At 43.2% G+C, this 21,348-nt stretch overlaps 1 long non-coding RNA gene across 2 annotated transcripts; it reads right to left on the minus strand.

Annotated features, from left to right (window-relative positions):
* Window positions 1–8,463: 8,463 nt before the first annotated feature.
* LOC103882960 lies at window positions 8,464–17,254 on the minus strand. Of its 2 annotated transcripts, XR_002521006.2 has the most exons (3): window positions 16,864–17,254; window positions 8,715–10,064; window positions 8,464–8,621 (listed from the first exon to the last, which is right to left on the minus strand). It is a non-coding gene; the product is annotated as an uncharacterized LOC103882960 (long non-coding RNA). The 2 variants fall into 2 exon arrangements; XR_002521005.2 differs by having other exon boundaries at window positions 8,464–10,064; window positions 16,864–17,208.
* Between the last annotated feature and the right edge of the window lie 4,094 nt (window positions 17,255–21,348).

Consider the following 21,348-nt stretch of genomic DNA (forward strand, 5'->3'; position numbering starts at 1 on the left):
AATTCAGAGCTCATCCCCAAACATCAAAAAACAATATGCATATGTATGTATACACATGCATATATGTGTGTATATGTATGTATGTATGAATTACTATGTCTATGAATGAACCATTTTTATTTCTGAGGCAGCTCTCTAACGCTGCTTAAGACTGCTGAACTATTTCATCTCTACTCAGCTCTGCTACCTGATAAGATACTAACATCACATGTTTACACCACACCCCCACTCATCAAACAGAAACTACGATCTCTAGCACTGACCCTGGGGAGGTGTCATATAAAGTGCTACCAACCAACAGACAGATTCACAGCTCCTCAGCCGACATTGGTAATGAATAACATATTACCCTGGGCCTTGAAGCCCCTTTCAAATCCATTACTGATGACCCTCCCTGTCACTGGGCTGATCTGGAGCTGGTGTTTAATCATAGTCCTGCAGTGACATCAGAGATCTGGCACCGGACTTTGCAGAAGGGCCTGGGGGAGAGGTAATTAATGTTGAGTGCCACTGAGGAATTCCCGAGAGCAGGCACCATGAGTCTCATCGGCCTTTGAGCAACCGGCATCCAGGTGAGGTGGTACAATCTGGCCGGCAGGCTGCACTGGAGAGGTTCCCGGGCTGACTTGAGCCATTGGGTCCACACGGGCTTGCTGAAGAGATCATCAGCATTTAATCAATCTTCCAAAGGGAGGTTTAACCTGAAGAAGTCAGCCTTCCCTTCAGGCTTCCGGCGCACGTGCTCAATGGCAAAGCAGTTTCAGAAAGAGGGTGCTGACTCTCAGGACATGTTCCTCGCTCTTCCTTCCCAACAGTCAACGCTGAAGTCCAGATGGCAATGCAAGAACCCCTTCTGGTTGCAAGAAATGGTCAGAAGAAGTTATCCAGTCCTCTGATTGTGGGAATCTGTACCAAGCTGGCTACAGCTCTACAAAGGTGAGATTTCCAGGTAACGCAGAGTTGAGTTGTGTCATCCACATGGGCTGATTTCCCAATTTAGTGACCTGACACGTGGCCAAGAGAAAAAAGTGATGGGAAAAAACTCAACTAGAAAATATCAGAGAGAAGTAGCATCACGCAGTTTCTTTAAATTACAGTGAACGAGAGAGTTAACGATAATCAGCCATTTCATCCCATAAGAAAAATAAAATAAAATATCTACAGAAAGCCAAAATACTTTTTCCAAACACCATTCTGGAGTTATTTACCACCATACAAACCTTCCAAACAAATCAGTTGTTGATTTGTTTATTTGTTACACAACCAGACACATATGGCTGATCAAAGTAATCAGATGCTGGTGGGGTGAAGACACAGCTCAAAACTAAATTGAACTGAAGAGCAAAACATACTGCAAAAAAGTTCAGGCCTCAGGCACACCTTCCAAGTTGTGTTATTCTATGCTATTCATACCACTTTCCTTATTGATGTAAAACAATTTTTGTTTTCTTTTCCAGAAAGAATGCTGCCAATCGCCAGAGGCAGACATGTTTATCAAGCTGTGTATCTTGAAGTCTGACATAAAATCTGTGGCCTTTGGTACAGCTGAAAAACACTCTGTCAACACCATGGAGAGTGCAAGCCCGTGGCGCTGGCCTCAACCCAAGGAGTGCAGGGGAACGGACAAAAATTTGACTCAAGGCCAAAAATTACAAGATGAGGGAAAGTCAGACTTGAGGCGAACAAGCCTTTTCCATCGGGTCTGTTTAATATCTCGTGTAAGCATCCAAACCACAAATCGGTCAGTGCTTAGGTGAAAGGACAAGTTTTTCTCCCTTTTGGAAAGCTATTTTGCTTAAGCTCCTATGAATACATCAATTATATTAGCCCTGAGAGTGTCTGTCAGTGCAATGTTAGAAGGTCCACTATTTTTCAGACTGCCCATGTCAGACACAAAATACCCTTCAAACTCCCTGCCCTGAATTGCTTGGGCCAAAGAGAGCTTGAGAGAAAAAGGCATAAACACCACAGCATTGACAGTGAGAAGAGCCACTGGTTTTAAGTAAACTTGTAGTCATATTTATCAGCTTAATAAAATCCGCCCAGCACTCGTGGGCCATCAAATTCTTCAAGTCAGGAAAAATGACTCTTCTGTGACAGAAAGTATAAGGCCAAACAGCAGGTTGTCAGCAAGACCGCCTCCCCTGCAGGCCAGCTGGGCTCGGAGCTTTGGGAAGGCAAGTTTGCAAGAGCCTAGTCCTATTGCAGAAATACTCTGTCCTCAGTTTTTCCTTCAGGGCCAGGTCCCTGGATTGCTGGATAAGACATTTACAATATGTGGGCACCACACTGAATCAGGACTGTGTGCAGAGATGCAAACCAGGTCTTTCCATATAGATAGGGAAAAATAATCATAACAGTTCATCGTTGTTTAGCTTCCAATGGACTTCATTGTTACCTGGTAATCATCAGTCAACTGCCATCACCCTCAATCTTAAAGGTGTCATTTTTGTACTTCAGGTATTCTTTCCAGAGTCCCTCTACCCCTTCTTCTCCCTGTCTTATCTGTCCCGATCTCTGCCACCCTCAGTTGCTTACATTGGCCAACCAGCCTGAAATGGGAGAGGTTGAATCCTTCATGCTATGTGCATAGCCAACATTCCACAAGATTTATGTCACTAACGCCTGTGAAAATGACAAATGGTGGGAAAGAGGGCCAAAAAGGGAAGCAAAAATAAATCCAACTATGATTTAACGAAGGGTGGCCCAGTACCTGTACCTAGTGGGTGCTGTGATATCTTGGGGGACATGAATTTAACAAGAGAAATAAACTGCCATATGAGGATCTTTAAAATGCTCTTGTTTTCCATTCAAAATCTCTTTAGAAAAGTTGCTTTTTACCATTAAGTCATAATCCAATTGTGTCAACATGGTAGTCAAACATCTGGATTGATTGGGTGGGGGAAAAGGGAGATTATTTTCTAAGATATTTTCTCTAAAAAATAAGCTTAAGAGTAGAAGGGGTCCTGGTTGCCTGGAGTTGTCTACAGTCATGGAAGGAAGGCTGCCAATATGAGAGATGAGGATGGTCACTCGGTAGGGTGACTTTTCCATAAAATAACCTTTATTGTTCTTGTCACATTTAGTGAGCTTACTGCAACTACTACCCTACCAAAAGTCACTGACTTCAGTAAACCATGGCTCAGCCATATGATGAATCATCCAGGTGCTCAAAATTATTCTTATGAAGAGCTTTTAACAACAAATACAGATGCTCGTAATATATTACTGTGAACAAAAGCAAGCTATACAAGGGCATTTGCAGTATAATGACAACCATGAAACCAATCCACATATGAGAACAGCAACACTCCAAAATTTCAAAAGGTGATTATCTATAGATGGTGGGATTCTAGATGATTTTTGTTATTTTCTATGCCTTGTATCAAGTGTTCTATAATAAGTAGGGATTCATTTTTATAATAAAAAATATATATTTTTAATGGAATAAAATCTCTAAAAGGCATCACTACTTCTTTCAAAGGCCATATATTCCTTAATCATGGTTTGAAGCTTCAGAGCTAAAATGGCACTGTTCAAAATATATATCTGCTTTAGAACCTATTTTCTTCAGTCTTTCCTATGATACTTAAAATTTCATAGACCTTCACAGAAATGTGGGAGGAAATCTGTTAGTGACTATGTACACGCACGGACGATCTGGAACCGGTACTCTCCAGTGAAGCAGCCGCTGGCCACTGTGGCTACCAAGCACTCGAAGTGTGACTGGTCCAAACCGAGATGAGCTCTGAGAATGAAATACACACCAGCTATTGAATACATGGGAATGGAAAAAAAAAATATGTAAAATATCTCAATAATAACTTTATATAGATTACATGTTGAAGTGACATTTTTGAGATATTACATTAAATGAAAAATACTATTAAAATAATTTCACCTATTTCTTTTTTTTTTAATGTGTAATGTAATGTAATATGTAAAATAAGCTATGTAGCTCACATTAGAGCTCTTTTGGACTGAAATGTTCCAGAAAAAAATTCTTCAGAAGTGTGCTTCGATTATCCATCTATCATCTTTCAGAAACATGCAGAATCTGAATATACACAGATTGTTCACCCAAGCCACATCTATGGCCCCCAATAAAATGTATTCTCCTGCCCCTCTTCCAAGTTGTATTACACTTTTAGTGGTCAGACAATTTCAGTTATTTCCAAGCACAGACGAATTGAGGCCAGTTCGATGAACAGAACTTACAGGCTGCACCTAACAGCCATCTTGCCTTTCTTCAGACTGACACGGCCCACAGAGCTCAGAATTCTCTAACTCCCTAACATCTGCCTCTGTTCCCATGGATTCACTCACACATCTGTGTAACACTTCATTCAAAGGACACAGTCCCCATTTGAGACAGCCTCAAATATTCACAGCTCCCCAAAGGCTGTGCCAAAGAAACTTCCTCCGTGTAGTTGTAGGCCATCTCTCAAAGTGCCCTTGGTGTGAGGGGACTGAAAATTATTGCTCTTCAAAAGGGCAGGGGAAAATGAAAGGAAGGATTATGTCTGCCTGAACTGCCAAACCAGACTCTGAGAAGCAGATTCTCCAGAGAGTGACTCAGGCCCACATGATGTTTGTTGGGGATGATGTTTTCACCGGGAGGTGAACTGTGCATTTATTTGGCTATCTGGCCAAAGGCTACTCAACTTATGTGGCCAGCCCACCCCACAGCAAACGTGTACAAGGCTTATTGTTTCTCCCTGCTCAGAGCTGCATTCTCTCTCAACGGCAGTCATTAGAATAAATAAAACCCATAAAATCAACACGAGAGGGAGATGACATATTTTTGTAATGCATGGGGGGAGGAGGGTGGTTTTTAAAATACCAGGGACACTACGAACGCCACAGTTATTATGTCAAGGCTCATGAGGTCAAAGTGAGTTAATAATTCCCGATTATTCTCTTAAAGATGACTAACACACAGCCCAATGCTAACAGTTTTCATATTTTAATAATCTTCCATAGAGTTCTCTAATTTATTCAACCTCAACAGATTCCATTTCTTCATAAAAATAAAGTATTTTTCATCCCAGAGGAATAACTTCAAGTTTTTCTTCAGGGATGAGAATCCAAAATCCTGACTCTGCCTGCCATACTCCTGAGCTGTCTCCATATATCTCTCTGAAATTTTTTGGCTTATAGATTAAAGCATTAGAGGAAATGAAACTATAAACATAAAAGAACAATAAAGATCATGATTTGTTTAATGTTTACATTCTTATTATTAAGACAGAATTTAGGAAGCAAAACTGCACTTTACCACTTTAAAATATAGCCCCAAAATCACTACGCTAAAGGGCATTCTAACGGGTGACATTGTAAGAATATTTAATTGACATGATTTGGGAGGAAGGCTGGCAGCACACAAGGAAGAATCGAATTTGAAAGAGAATTTGGTTAATTTTAAAATGTTATCCAAGTAATTACAGTAAATACCTCCTTGTGGCGCAGCAAAGAAGTAAAAATATCAAGCTCTCCCGCAAATTTTCCAATATATATACATACTGTTAAAACATACATATGTGCACACAAACACGTACAGTGAAACCAGATTTCGGAGTTTATCACTTGCCAAGGTTCACCCCAGAGCAAATATTTACTGCGGAGTTACAAAGTTGTCCTGAAGGAGAACCAAAATGGAAGCGTTTACATACGCTGCAAGTACTTTGTGTGCGCAGGGACCACAAGAAAGATATAGTTTAATAAAAACATTTATGGATTTTGAAAGCAAACACAATCCAAGAGCCTTGCACAAGTGGGAAAAGATGATATTTCAGCCTAACACGTTCTCTCTTGAAGATCTTTTGGCTGTTTGTAGTGAGCAAACCCCAGTTTCCTCTGGGGCCCCGCTAATCCATATTGTAAACCATTCTCAGGAAACAAATGAAAGAATAATCCGACACTGCCCTCAGAGACAGCGGCGGGGATGCGGCTCTGCTCTACACACAGACAGAAACTTCCCAGGATGGGTGAAGGTGGCTGCTGCACGAAGAACTGGGGTTGTCTAACCTAAATCTTGGCCACCTCCTCTTCCTATCAGGAGAATCTCTCTCTTAATTGATTTCCTCTGCATTCTGTCTCCTCCCGGGCTACCTCCCACTTCACCATCGCAAAACGAACCCGATATTTGCGAAACTTAGGAAAAAACACACCAGCGTGCGACCCACTGTTTCCCTGCCTTTTGCCCCACGGCCTGAGAATCCACTGTGTGTATGGCCTCAGAACCAAAGCTTTGCACTTCAAATGAGCTTCGTGCACCTTCGCCCCGTTTTGTTCTGCCAGTAGGTCTTGGGGGTGCGCTAGCCCGCTCTTCATTAGTGCTTTTGTGCCTCATTCTTTATGAATCCCGAGCTGCATCCATCTACCTTAGCGCTGATGATCAAACGGGGGATCTTGAAATCACTGCGCGATTTGCAAATCACACAAACTGGAAAAAGGAATTCACGCCAAGTTGCACAAACTTTTGGAAAGGCCTCGTGGAGCCTTGCTCCTCTATCCTTGGGCTCTATTGCCCCCTGGTGGCTTCTCCGAGACAAATGCGGCCAGGGCTCAGCTCCGAAGCTCAGGTGTCCTGCCCTGGGGGCTGGAGCTGCTCTCTGGGACTCAGCTGGGCGGACTGGGGGGTGGGGAGGGAAGGGACTGGCAGTACGAAAATAGACGTGGAAGAAAAGGGAACTTGGGGACATTTGTCCAGCAAAAAGGGTTCAGGCTTCTCCACCTAAAACAAAAGAACATTAGAGTTGTACAAAAAATGCATAGATCCTAAAACAGCCCCCTCTTTCTACAGACGAGAAACTGAGGCACAGAGAGATGATGTGACTTGCCCAGTCACATTATCTGGTTGTTTATGGCTAATCTTACCAACCCTGGTCACGCTGCTTTTGGGGGATGACAGGGTTTGGGGCTCCACGCGGCCGGGAAAGGGTAATAAGTTGGCCTTATTCTGTTGAAGACGCAAAGGAGTGATCAAATAAGGAAACCAGCAGCACGGGAGATTTGTGTTCCAGGCCCCAGCGAACACGTTACAGGGTGGAAATGGGTGGAGCAGCCTTCAGGCCACCCGGCCCCTCGTGGGAATGCGCTGCGCCCCCCGGACCCCGGAGCGGCCCGACCTTACTTCCCAGGCCCCGGGCAGGCGGGCGGGCGAGACACAAAGCAGGCCCCGCGGGCGGTGCTCCGAGTTTCGCGAGGGCGGCAGTGCTCTTGATTGATGGATTCACGGCGTTTAACCCCCGCCGCCTCGCCGGAGGCGGCCGATCCAGCTGCGGCCCAGGGCCTAGGGTGGCCACGGGCCCGGCCTCCGCGTCCTCCGCGCCCCCGCCCAGGCTCGGGAGGGCTGCCCCCCCGGAGTGGAGAAAGGCTGATTTACAGCCGGCCGGCCGGCCGCACTCTTGCAAAATCACTGCGGCCGGGGAAACCCATTCCCAGGACTCAGCCCGGAAGAGGCCCTGAAGGGGAGCAGGGACTGGGCGCGGGGGGCGCCGAGCCTCAACTTCCCGCGTCTACTGGCAACTTGCTCTGAGGGCCCGTCGCAGCGTTTCCCGCCTTCTGCCCACGTTTTCGCCCGGGAGTGGGTTTTCGGGAGAGCTGAGGACAGCGGCATCCCTCGCGCCGGCACCGCTGCCCCTGCTCCGGCAGCCCAGTGCCTGGGCCTTTGCACCCGGAGGGCCCCGCGCCCCAGCGCGGTCGTCACCACGCGCAGAGATCGCCAAATTCCCACCTGGGGCCTGCCTTTACTGGGGGGATTGCAAAAGAAATTTAGAAGCAGAGATTCGGGAGGGGAGCTGCTAGCTCCCGAGTCCTAGGCCACGCTTGGACATCCCACGGGCCCCATCTCCATTTGTTTAAACACTTTTTGCCCCGTTTTCTGCAGGGCAGAAGACACACATTAAGAGAGCAAGATTGTGCTTAGAAACTTAAGGTTCTCTTTTAAAAGGCTCATTCCTTCAGGTCTCCCTTCTTACCACCTAAGGGAAATAAGTGCCCCCTAACATTCTTGCTTTACTTTTAGCAATTCTTGCTTTACTTTTACTATTGATACCCTCCGATCTTTTTCGAGAGGAAAAAGATGTGCAGATGGTGAAATAAAATATGAAACGTATGGTTTCAACTTGAACTAAGAATCCGAAGTGTTGATTCTAAACTAAAAAGTGTTACTACTTTTTTTGCTTATATGTGACTGGGTAGGATGAGTTTTCCTACAGCCTACGAAGTTGGTCACTGGAAACCGGGACTGGTGAAAAGGTGCAGATTCTTGCCCTGCAGACACTAGGGATCTGGTGCTGGGCTAGAAAATTCACCCACAGTTAGGATGTCAGAGGGAGATGTAAGTAAACGTTGGCATCCTAATCATTAGTTTCTGGCTAAACAAAAGTCAACCGACAGAGCACAAAGCAACAGACCTAATGAACCCGCCTTCTTGTAAAATGAGGTCTAATGGCTATATTCTGAAAGTTTTCTTAAGTAGATTTATTTTTAAAGGCTGAATGCAATTTTAAAATGCATGATTACAGGGCAGAGTAATCAAAAGTGAGTGTGCAATTATTCTGCTTGTATAAATGGTTGAAGAAATCATGAACTTTCCCAGCTAGAGGGCTGTCGACCTGTAAAATGTAAAAATGTACATGTAAAGCTGTGAAACTTCTCACTTGAGTACAGTATTTTCTTCTTTCCTCCCTTCTTCCCTCTGCAAATACCGTAAGTTCTTATTCTGGCCTTGATGTGAGGACAGCACGAACTCTTCTCTTTCTGATAAACCCAAACAGAAAAGCAGATATAAACGGAAAGGCAGATAAGAAGTGGAGGTCTACACTTTCCAGGGTTTCACCCTCAAATCCCCCGCCGAGATTGGCAAAACAAAGATGCTGCCCCCTACTACAGTGACTTGTGAGTGGAAAGAAAGTCTTGCCTATCTGTCATAGGGACCCCAAAATGAATTCCTAAAAAAGCAACGCTGCTCTAACAGCAACTGAATCAGAAAGCAGAGAGGCAACCTCGGCCCTGTGGCTCCGGCCAGGCTCTGCTCCCAGTAAGACCACTCTCTGGGAAACTGAGTTTCCCTCTCGATTTCAGTTTAATCCCTAAGAAGTTCACCCGGCCCTGCAAACAACATGCTCAGAAACGCAGCGGCCTCTTAACCCTTACCTTTTTAAAGCGTACTTAAGGTGCGCACTTCGCTTAAGGAAATATTTTTGCAAACACTTTCACTAGATGAGTCTTTTACTCGCAAACTTTCCTGGGCAAAATCTCCAGAGGAAGTTTCACATTAAGGCAACAACCAACAAAGCTTATTTTTGTAATATGTGGCTCTTTAACAGTGCCAGTATGTTCTCACTTCATTTAGTTATAAAATATAAAAGTGTTTGGTTTTCAATTTTTCTAAATTACTTGCAGGGTACAAGGTGGGGGTGGAGATGGTGAGAAGGGGATCCTTATGCCATCTGGCGGTGCCATGTGGAACTTCGCTGAAGAAGCCAGATTTACTGGCCATCTGTGCCTAGAGCGGGTTTCTCCAGGGAAAGGCTCTGTAAATCTCGTCCTTTTTAAATCTAGGGGAAAACAGCGCCTTCGTTGAGGATTAATTTAAAGAAAGCGGGAAATAGGGAAATTGCGTGCGTTGGAAGTCCATTTAGATTTCTACATGAACTGTCATATGTGTGCACTACATAATTCTTATTTTTTTACTTTTAAAAGAGGGATAATTTATATTCCAGTGACAAGTTTGGGAAAGGCCAAGGCAAGCAATTGAGTTGAACAGTATGTAGCGTTTACTTAGACCTTGCCGACGTCTGTGCAATATCCACCACTGAACACGTGGGGTCGTACTCAAGTCTCTCCGGCCCCCGGTAATGTGACTCCCTTCCTTTATTTGCATGAATCGCCTGGATTGGGTGTCAGGTTTTTAAAACGCCAAGGTTTACGTCAAATTGTTGTCAACCAATCAGCATCCTACTTTGGCATGATTGGTTTCTACTGTAGGTGTCAATCATCCAAAATTTGCATACTACTTCTCAGGCCGCCGGGAGCTTGTCAGTCGGCTGTGGCAGCTGGAAGAGAAGGAATCGGACGGAGAAGAATGAAAAATCACTTTGCTTTAGCAAAGCGAAAGAAAAGTATTCTTTTCCTCATTATTTTTAAATAAATTTAATTGTATATTTACCTAATAAAATAAAGATACTCAATTAAACAAAAATAAGCAACTATCAAAGATGTTTACTAATTTTCATAATGTTTGCTGGTTTCAATAAGTAGTCAAAGCAATAATAAAACACAAAAATATGACTGCTGATAATTTTATGTCATAAATGACCATTTTAAAACTAAAAATGAACCTGGGGTTTCTAAATAAAACTACCGTGGTAGCGTAAAAACACTGCTTTCAATACTTGGGCATGCTGAAAGTGCTGCATCCTAAGATAAATAATACACCAAGGGGGGGATTTCAAAGAACATTATTTTGCTTTGAATAATCCTGTATTTCTGTCACTTTGCCCTTTTTATTTATTTACCGTGAACTCACAGACAGGATATTACTTGGAGTGTCTGAAATACTTGTGTTCGTACATTTCTCATCTTACACATACCCACACACACCAAAATAAAAAAACAAAGAAGAGAATCTCAGGGCTTGAGAAGTCATTACCGGTTTTAAAATTCAGAATTCGTAAAACCGAAGCTCTAATTTGTCAGCTACAAAATTCTTCTAGAACCACTGTAATTTAGAATATGTGCAGAACTATAAGATGTTTATTATTTCCTTAAAATATGTGTGAGTACAAACCAACGAGTTAACAGCTTATAATAGGAAAGCACTCTCCAGCCTTCTGCCCATCTCCATCACGCCGCGGCAACTTGTCTGAAAGGAGAATTTGGATGCAACAGGGCAACGGAGCGACGTTTCTCCTCTGCACTAAACCAGCCCTCGCCTCTTTAGAATTTTGTACTAGGCGTTCACTAGCACTGAGATAAACTGGAATTATTTCCACAGCATTAACCGGGTTAGGAAGTTTTTATCAAACTTTGCATTTAACGAATTTTTTCCATCGGCATTTTATCTTTGCCACCATCGTTTTACTGGTTGCTGCATATTCCTAGTTCTCTTTCTTTTTCTTTTTTTCCTGCTCTTATTCTGCCTTTCTTTGCTTTTTTTTTTTTTTTTTCTCTCTCTCTCTCTCTTTTTTTCTCCCAGTTAAGGATTGTCACAGTGTGCCGGGTGTCTTTGTAAGTTCGTCCCTGGTCTGCATGATTACAAGAGGCTGATATATGTGTACCTGTGCCTACAGGGGAACTGAACAGGGCTAAGTGAGTGCTGAGAGGAGGTGGGGGAGAGGTGTGTGCTGCAGATGAAGGTACGGCTGGGATGCGAAGCGGATTTAGTGTGTGCTTTACAAGGAATACACAAATCAACACAGCGCTCAAATTAAATCTCTTCTTGAGGGGCTTAAGTATTTTCCTCAGGAAGAGTAAAGCATGCCTTCTAGTTCTACTTCCTCCCCAGTTAGCCAGCTGCTGGAGAGCCCCCTCAGTAAATTCCTTCCAGATCGACTTCAGTGTGGGTGAGAGCGCAGTCTGTGACTACCCGCGCTTCTGACTCAGCGGAAAACGCCGGCAAAGAGGACTACACCTCACCGCGCGGGCAAGAGCTGCCTCAGCTCCAGCACTTACAGCCACCACCGTCACCGTTGCCCTGCCACCACCACCTTCGCTCCCTCAACCCTGCGACACACACGCGCGCGCGCGCGCACACACACACACACACACACGTACGCGCGCACGCGCGCGCAAACACCTCTCCCTGCTGTCAATCATACATGCGCGCCATATGGCGCATGCGCACTGGTGGACTCCGGCCCCCACCGACCCTACGCCCTGTCTCTACGTCTGGGTCCAGGCGGACCAATAAGAGAGCGAATTCGGGGGCGGGCCACAAGGAAGTAGCCAATGAGAGCGCGGTTGGAAGCCAGGGCTAGGGAGGAGTAAATCCTTCTGTCGTCTGCGTTCGGCCGCCCCGCGATGATTTACGCGTCCTTTTTATTATTTGTAACACTTTGGGAAGTTATTAAAAGGAAGATCTACTGCTTCCTCCTTTTGGGGTGGAACTGGATGGCAATATTTGTCACTGGCCCTTAATAGGGAAGAGTGTGGCGAGGTGGAGGGCCGTTGGAAGCTGGGTTTGTTTGTGTGGGTACTGTGTTTTATTACAAGACACATTATCCTTTTCATTACAAGCTGTAGACAGGGCCAACTTCGAAGGTCTTCGTGGCTGAGTGATCTTGGATCATTCAGGTAGCTGAAACCTGATGCCTTCTGAGTTTTGTGTCCGTATTCTTGGCGTTGGGAAGAGCCTCTCAGGAAGGTGTTGCAACTTTTTATTGTACCAGAAGGAAATAAGCAAACTCCCATCACCCCCACCCCCCATTCCTCGCCTTAACACGGAGTAAACTTCGGCCTTTTTCCGCTTGGATGCTCATTAAGAGTTAGTTGACTTTGTAGCGGATGCAATAAAATTTGGATGGTTTCAGGCCCCCAAACAATCCTGGTTTCTGTTTTCCTCTCTCCCCAGCCACACCCCCAAGGAAATTGCCTTTTCAGCAGGCGCCTGCGGGAAAGAACCGCAGGAGACAGATTCCCTTTAGAGACCTGCATGGGAAGGAGGGGGATATGGAAATAAAGAGGGCCAAGGTAAGAGTACAGAGCGGCCAGAGAGGACTTTCATGTTTGGGTGTAAGATTTCTGACCAACTAGGGGGGAAATCCACAAACCTGCAGTACCTGGTGGATGCGCTGAAAAGTTAGCTCTCACCTGCAGAGTTACTCAACCCTCATGCGCTTCTGCTCGGCCAGGAAGGGCCAGTCTCCGAGGGTGCAATAAGTATGGGTATTGAAAGGGAAGTAGGAAACAGCCAAAGAAAAGAACGGAAACAAATTTTCTACCCTCGACCTCCAAACCAAAACGCACTTTCAAACGTAAAACACAGTTTCAAGAAGACTGGGATGTAGGGAGTATGCGATGCCTCTGTTCAATAGGTCACTGTCAGGAACTTCAGTCTCTGGTGTCCAGATATTTTTACTTGAAATTAAGAAAATCAGCGCAGGAGGGGTTGCTGGAGGATAAAGTGGGGGTGACGAGAGACCAAAGGAGGAGGAGGGGGGTAGAAGGAACCAAGAACAGTTTGATCGCAGGACTAGGCTGAGGGAAAACAAAACCGTGAACTTCAAAGCTCAGGCCTAATCCCCCTCAGGTTAATTTCTGCTTCCTAAAAAGTTTGATCAGCGTCATAAATCACTCGGTCTACCCTTGCCGGTCCTGCCTAGTTCCCCAAGGTTCTCTCCCCGCAGCCCGCTGCAGGGGCGGAGGGTGAGTCTCCAGCCCAAGACCATCTGCGGCCTCCCGGGGCAGGAGGGCGCCTGGGACTGGGTGGGCGCAAGGATGCGCGAGAATCCGCGTGCGGGGGAAGGGGGGAGGCGAGGGTCTAGGGAAGGTGCTGGGAGTGGTGCGGGCCAGACTGTGGAGAGGTCCCGTGCAGATGCAGTTTCCATTCCGTCCGACCTTTAAAAAAAAAAAAAAAAAACCTTCAAGTGTGTCTGGCGTGCTGTTTGAAGAAGGTTACAGCGTGTTTAGAGATTTGCAAAGCTCTGCCGAGCAGTAAAGATTAGAAAGGCCTGCCTGAGATTTGTCAAATGACTTCCGGTAGCAGAGCCTTCAGTAAACCGGGCGGGTCCGGCAGCCTCAGATCTTGGCTCGATAGGGGCCTGTAACTCCAGGCTTCACGGCGCGGAATTGGTACGGCCCCACCAGGCGCGCTGCGAGGAGGATGGGCCGGGCCGGGGACCTGTGGAGGATCAGCCTCCAGTCCCGAGGAGGTCCCCGTTTTTTGGCTGGAGTGACGTAGCGTAAAAGCCAAGTCGTGGACCTTTCTATTGGCCTTTCCGTGCAGAAAGCCCTACATGTAGACCAAGCACTAATTTCGTAAATTTGTAAACCAACTGGACTGAAAGGCGGGGCGAAATGTTACCTAGATAAGTCTGACCCTCCCTAAATGAAAGCCAACCTGGATGAGGCCAGGGAGTGAAATGGCTGGGGAAGGCCACACAGGCCTTCATCATAAGGGTTCACGTTTCTCAACAGCAACGATAATGTTTTAAAACAAAGCAAAACAACATTGTCAAAAATCTAGGAGACAGTGATCACTGTGGTCAGGGGCGCTCAGTGGGCCGCAGTTCATAGGAATGCAGGGTTTCCCAGATTCTCCCCAGACGGGCATTGCTTTCCTCTAGGAATGACAGTTTCCGCCTTGGCTCGCCCCAGAGGTGCGCATCAGAGCCAGCGCAGGAAGCCACTATCTGTCACAAAACTGACCACACCATTCTGGTTTACACGGAGCATATAGCTTGGGGCCACCCGGCTAAAATGAATAACTGAAGGGAAATTGTTGGTCAAGAAAAACAAAAGAAAAAATATATAATAAAAGGGGGTATCTATTGTTGGACGTCAGTCGGGTCCCTCCACACACGGGAAGATGAGGGAGAGATGTTAATGCCCCTGGGTATTAGGTACAAAGAAGCACAAAAAAAGAAAAAGAAAAAGAAAGAGAGAGAGAGAAAGAGAGAAAGAGGTCAAGTCTTCTAGAATTTGTTACCCTAGATGAATAATTACTAAGACTCACACACGCAGATGTTTTTTCCGTGAAAAAGAGATTAATATGGTCTATCCGTAATATGACACACACACCCTGGGGTTATATTTCCACGTTTTAAAACACAAAACAACTAAAGTTGATCGGTGATGGACATGTTCTTAACGGTTTAAATATTTTATGATGGACCAGTTAAAAGAAGAGTTAAATCAAGACACAATTGACTGGGAATTTGATTATTTTCCCCCATTTCTGAAGGGGAAATAATCCCTTTCCCAAAATAAAGTTATACCATTGGTAAAAATAGCGCAGAGGACCTTGAGAATTAAATACAGCAGAACAACAACAAAGAAAAGACTATGTGTTGCATTGAGGCAAAAAATAATGAAATTCAAAGGCAAATTAAAAGAAAGCAATGAGGATTTATCTGAAGAACCGCCACGGGCAGAGGAGCCACATCTTGTCCCAGATGTCAGACTTCCCTGCAACTTAATCCACGCGTTTCCACTTTGGTTTCTGAACCGAAGGAGAAGTGCCGGGAAGGAAGCGCCCGCAGTCCTGCGGTACAGGGCTGGTGCAGCCTCTGAGTGCGTGTGTGAACTCTGCCAGGAAGCTGTGAGAGCCAGCCCAGGATTCAGTGACCCTGTTTCCCAACCCACAAGGACAAGTACATGGTTTTCTCTCATATCAATTCCAGCCCCGCACAACCAAGTGAAAGCAAATGCATTGGACCGCTTCGGAATTAAAATGAATTGCTAAAACCACTGCCTGCTCTTTCCGGGGCCCAGGCCTGTCTCAACTCGTGGTATTTACATTCCTAGAGGCCCTGCGGAGGAACACGTCGAGGCACGGCTGTTCGCAGAGCTGCGAGCCTTGAACCCGGCCTCCAGTCCCAGAGTGAAAATTTTTTAAAGATCTGGTTCTCTCTCCGCCTCCTCTGTGGAAGGACTTGGGGGCATTCATCAAGTCTGTAATGTTTATTCATTGTTGTAGTACCGAGCTTTCCAAACGAATAGGAACCTTTTACATCCGTTCCTTGCACAGATATTTATTATCTGTAGGAATATTTAAGGGGCTGTACTGGGCCGGCCACCTTTGACAGGGGCCATCACCTCACACTCCAGGGTAATGGACCACACTGCGGCTGCATTTAATTTATTGGGGTGAGAAGTTGCTGCGGGAGGTTTCCAAAGGGGGTCTTTGTCACGAAGAGGGAGGCTCTGGTCCAACCTCGTAGGTGCTTAGAAGATTATATTTTGGCCTAGGAATAACACAACCAAACACAACTCAAAATATGAAAGACGTTTCCTGAAGGTGTGGGTTCTGATACCGGAGTTCACAGATATTTAGGAGTCTATGGTCTGGCCTTAGGCGGTCAGGAACTCCCCGAAATGAAATGCTGAATTTTGGGTGGCGGTCATGTAGTTCCTTAACTTTTTTTTTTTTTCAATTAAATTCTGAAAAGATTCTGTGACTACCATCCACAGATGAAGAAAAAAAAAATCATTAAAAAGTCATAGTTGAAAATTACACCAAGGGCTCGGAAGTTTTGCATTGAGCCTGAATAGAGGAAACCTGAGAAGCTGGTGTAATTAACAACGCAATAGGCACGATTTTTCACTTGCTTTAAGGCAATATATCAAAACGAGCATTACTGAAATCCTTTAAAAAGCCATGCTATTGTGATAAACTCAAGGGAGCTCAGGGACAAGGCAACCGGCTACCTGGTGTTAATATCAATGCGTTTTTAAACCAAAATGTTTCATGACTCAATTTTCCCTCTAAACTTCAAGGCAACCCAAGCTCTCTTAATATTGTCATTAACCACGGCCCAGAGAGGGAACTCGATCCGATGTGGTTCTAAAACAAAATGGGATATTAACCGTGTTTGTTTTCACTTTGATCCATAGGAAATAGGTCCTGCGCCCTGTGACCCATTAAACTAATAAGATTATACACATCAGCAGAGCGGAGGTTCTAATTGTTTCCATCTGTCCCAGATCTTCGCATTTTAAAAATTGATGAAAATAAGACATGAGTTACAAAAAAGAAAATACATTGAGAGTGAAAATGTGACAAAGCTGAGCCCCTCGGACCACACATGCAACCAATTACTGAGAAAATAAATAGAGGTATATGGTGTGCCGCTTTTGGAAGAAGAAAAACCGAAGCAGGAAATATAATCATTGAATTGATCTGTGGGTACTCACACATTTCATAAAACTAACACTTGCTTGAAAACACCAGCCAATCAGAAGCGTTACCGGAAGACACTCTACACCTCTCCGCCTCTTCATAAATATTTAAACCTCTTCTTTCTAGATTTGTCATTTAAATCTACTAGGGAATGTGCCTCAAGGGCTCATCTTTCACTGGGTCGCTCACACAGAGGTGGGGCGAGAGGGAGGAGGTGCGTTAGCCCTGCGCCCTCATTTGCTTAAACTGCCTTCTTTACGTCATTGTAAGGCTAAGCCAATCCGTGAAGCTCACTTTGACAAGCTCCCCGCCCCTAATTTCGCCTATCACAGCCAGCCTAAGCCAATAGGGTGGCTGCATGTAAATGAGAAACCGCGAGCTTCTCTTCCCCCGGCCCCGGCTCCGCCCAGTTTCCCGCCTCTTCCCGGCGAGTACAGACTCCAGCTGAGTGGGAGGGGCCTGGTTGCGGGCGGAGCGCAGAGGAGGAAGGGCACGAGGAAGAGGCGGAGCGTGCCGTGGAGCGTGGAACTAGGTTTGCGGCTTGCTTCCTTCCTCGGCCCCACCTCCCGCCGGGCGGGATGCCGTTTGATCATTGGCTGGATTAATAAAGAGGGCGGATTATTTTGCATAAATAGTGGGCGGGCGCCCAGGGCTGCTTTGTAACTCGAGAACCGGGTGTCCCGCCTGTCTCCCGGGGGGTATGGGCGGGTCGGGGGTGGGTCGGGGGTGGGTCCCCGCCAGCCTCGCCAGACTGAGCCAAGGGCCTGAAGGAAACAAATGGTTTTCTGAAAAGATTCGTCTTAATTAGCCCTTTAAAGAGAATTCTGTTTCTAAACGCATTTTTTTCGTTGGTTCTTACAAGCCGTTAAGAATTGTATCATGAAATAAGTAGAGATTACCAATCTATCCGCCCCAAAATTAATGTTCTTTTAATCTGTGTAAGGGCCACTGCTCCTGGCTGGCCGTGTGTGAAGGAAAATTTTTGTGCAATAAAAATTATTCCTTCACTAGAATTCATTTTTTCCTTTACTATAAGTTCCCTGTCTTCCTAATTTTCCACTAGCAGAGCTAGAGAGATCCGAGTTGCGCTGAAGCAGAGAAAGGACGGAAAATTCTTTCAGGCTAAGCATTTATGAATTGCTTATGAATGATGCAAGTGTTAAAATTGTTTCCAACAGTAAAATGCCCCAGGGATACTCGGTTGACAGTTTTTTAATAAGAGAATTCTTCTTGTGATTGATTTGATCTTTTCTCTCTCTCTTTTTATTTTTTACAAAAATTTTACCTCTGTTTTAGGTCGAACTGAACATAGACGTACCTTTTCACGATTTATGAAATAAGATGTCAAGTGACAAATAACTGGAAAATGAAAGGATGAACACGATCTTCAGGAACCTAAGTTTTAAAACATATTATCTGCACGTTTATACTGGATAACATTTTTACAGTTTTCAGAAAAGTAATTATGGTAGTTTGTTTGCTCCAAATTAAATTTGGGAGTTTTTGTTCCTTAATTTGAATTACATTTTAAAATCGAGTTGTCAACAAGGCCGTTTCACGGAGAAAAAAAAAAAAAAGCAAGAAAGAATTACTTCTTTTGGCAGGCTATGGTCCCTTATTTAAACAGAAATTAAAATTCACAGCCAAAATTCTGTCTCTCCACTGAAAAACAATTTACACCTTTCCGATTCTGCAATTTCTGTTCCTCCAGCACAGAAATGATAGAGGATTCCAAAGAATTTCTGTATTAGTAAGAAGTTAAGAGTGCTCTCAATGGAGAATAATGGTTTGTGGAAAATTATAAGATCAAAGGGAAGGGAAAAGTTTTCTTTTTAGGTCAGTATGGTGTAACGTTTATTCTTCTAAATACTTTTCAACACGTAACAAAGGTAGGAAAATTTGCTTAATTAGTGTCTTTTTAAATTTACGTCAGTATGTTGATTACATTTAACTCAATTCATATTTAATTTTGTAGTCTTAATAGTAAATAACTTGAGGCATTATTTTATGCCTCCTCCATGAAAGTATATCCAGAGACATTATTCCATTGCTAAGAAGTGATTCAGTGTTAAAAAGAAATGTTAATTCCTATGATATTCCAAGCAATTACAATAATGTATATCCATCTTAAAGCCAAAAAACTTATGTCAGTTGATAATTTGTCAAATTGTTACTTGAAATTGAACTCTAGGTAAGGTAGAGTAATAAAACATTAACACTTTTATACACTTGGTTCTTAGTAATTATAAAAAGTAAATTTTACAATCTAATGGCAAATAATTACATTTTAGTGTTAATTTTAGGAGTTAGCTTTATATGACTGTGTTAGTGCTGTTTTAACAAGCTTTGGGATAATGAATAAAGTACTATTATAATTTAAGTAATATAACTGAAAAACCCAAACTATTATTTAATCCAAACTATTATTTTATTTTTCATTTTTCTTTTATGAATAAGTTTTTTCTGGTTATGATGTATATATATGTTCCTGAAAAAAGTCTGAGAAATGCTGAAAGGCATAAGAAGAAAAACGCAAAATGTTCATATGTATTCTCACAATCAGTAAATAAATCTGTTTCCTATATTTTCTTCCTATCTTTTTCTATGTGTTAGTAGTGAGATCACTTTTTTGTTTTGCTTTAGTACAAAATTCCAATTGGGTTCTATATTAAGAACTCACTTCTCAAAGCTCAGATTTATTTTGTTCTTATTTTCTGCTTGGACTATAATTTGACTTTGTAAGAATTTACAGCTTTATTACATTCGTGTTTTTAACTTCTTTTTATTATAAGAAATACACATTCATAAAGTAACCACTCAGAACTACTGAAAAGTAGAAATAAAATATAATAATGATCTGTCCATAAAAAATCCTACAGTTTGCATTTTTAAAAAACACAGTGTTATCATTTATAAATATAAATCATAAATCTTGTGGGTTAAAACAATATATTCAAAAGGAATTTACCTTTTTGCATATGTTGGAAAGATTTAAAAGTTGCATTTTAACTTTCTAATGTAGCAAAGACTAATTTAAGTTTTCTTGTGTAGCTTAACTTCTGTAACCTATGCCAGCAATTCCAATGTTGTTCACATAAAATAAACATTTTATCTGAGCTTTACAAAAACGCTTCTTTATATTTTCTATTCTTCTTAAGATGCATTTGTTGATTGCTCCTCTTTCAAATCCTGCATGAATGCGCAATCACAACAAACCAATACATAAAAGACATTGGTCTGTTTTCAAATTGCAACATTTTTTCTTTAGCCCAATTATGTTTTACTAAAAGCATCTGCTTCCAATCTATTTGCACTTTTAGGAATACTGATTTTTATTAATAGCACCTGAAAATACCAGCAAGCCACAAAGGACATGTAATTAAGAATATCACCAAACAAGTATTTAACAAAATGTATGATTAGCTATGTTTGTGGCCTCTAAATTGAGCAAAAGTACATATCTCACCATTGCATTTTACAGTCTCTATTTACTTCTTCCCTATCTTGATATTATGGTTCCAGTAACAAAACAAATAGCCCAGTTTATCATTAAATTGTAAACTCATAACAATACACTGTTTATAATATATCACATATCCTGTAAGTTTCTAAACCAAATGTTTTCTTTGTGGTGGCAAATGGTTGTGGCAAGAAATCTGTTTTTACATGTTAGTTCTCTTAGCTTACAGTAATAACTAACTCTAACATATTTAAATGAGGGTTCAAATAATAGAAATGAACCACGTTCCGAATATATAAATTAAATTGCCAACTGTGAGAAAGTCAAAATCTGTGTTCCATGTTATTTTATTTAAATTTATGAATTATGTGAAATGGGTAATTCCATCCATTTTTCCAGTATGATTTTATAAGAAAAAGACATGGAAATTGATATCCTCCGTAGAACAGCAACAGTTTAGCCACTATTTTTATGGATGCAGGGATCCAAGAATTAAATAAGAATACACAATGGCATTTAAAAACATCTCTGAATAAGAACTGATTGACCAATTACCAATTACATGCTCACAGCTGGAAGGTGTTTGTTTCCATATACTTTTCAAAAGATTGCATTTGCCTTTGTGAACAAACACTAGCCGCAAGAAAGGAAATTAAGAACATGAAAGAGGTGTTTTGTTTGTTTCAGGTTTCTTTCATTATGGATATTTTTTAAAAAGTTAATACTGTGGGCCGGGCGTGGTGGCTCACGCCTATAATCCCAACACTTTGGGAGGCCAAGGAGGGCAGATCACGAGGTCAAGAGATCGAGACCACCCTGGCCAACATGGTGAAACCCCGTCTCTACTAAAAATGCAAAAATTAGCTGGGCATGGTGGTGCATGCCTGTAGTAGCAGAAGTTAAACTACTCGGGAGGCTGAGGCAAGAGAATCGCTTGAACCCTGAAGGCGGAGGTTGCAGGGAGCAGAAATAGCATGACTGCACTCCAGCCTAGTGACAGAGCGAGACTCTGTCTCAAAAAAAAAGAAAAAAGAAAAAA

The sequence above is a fragment of the Papio anubis genome, chromosome 4 (genome assembly GCF_008728515.1).
Source record: "Papio anubis isolate 15944 chromosome 4, Panubis1.0, whole genome shotgun sequence".
Classification (NCBI taxonomy): Eukaryota; Metazoa; Chordata; class Mammalia; order Primates; family Cercopithecidae; genus Papio; species Papio anubis.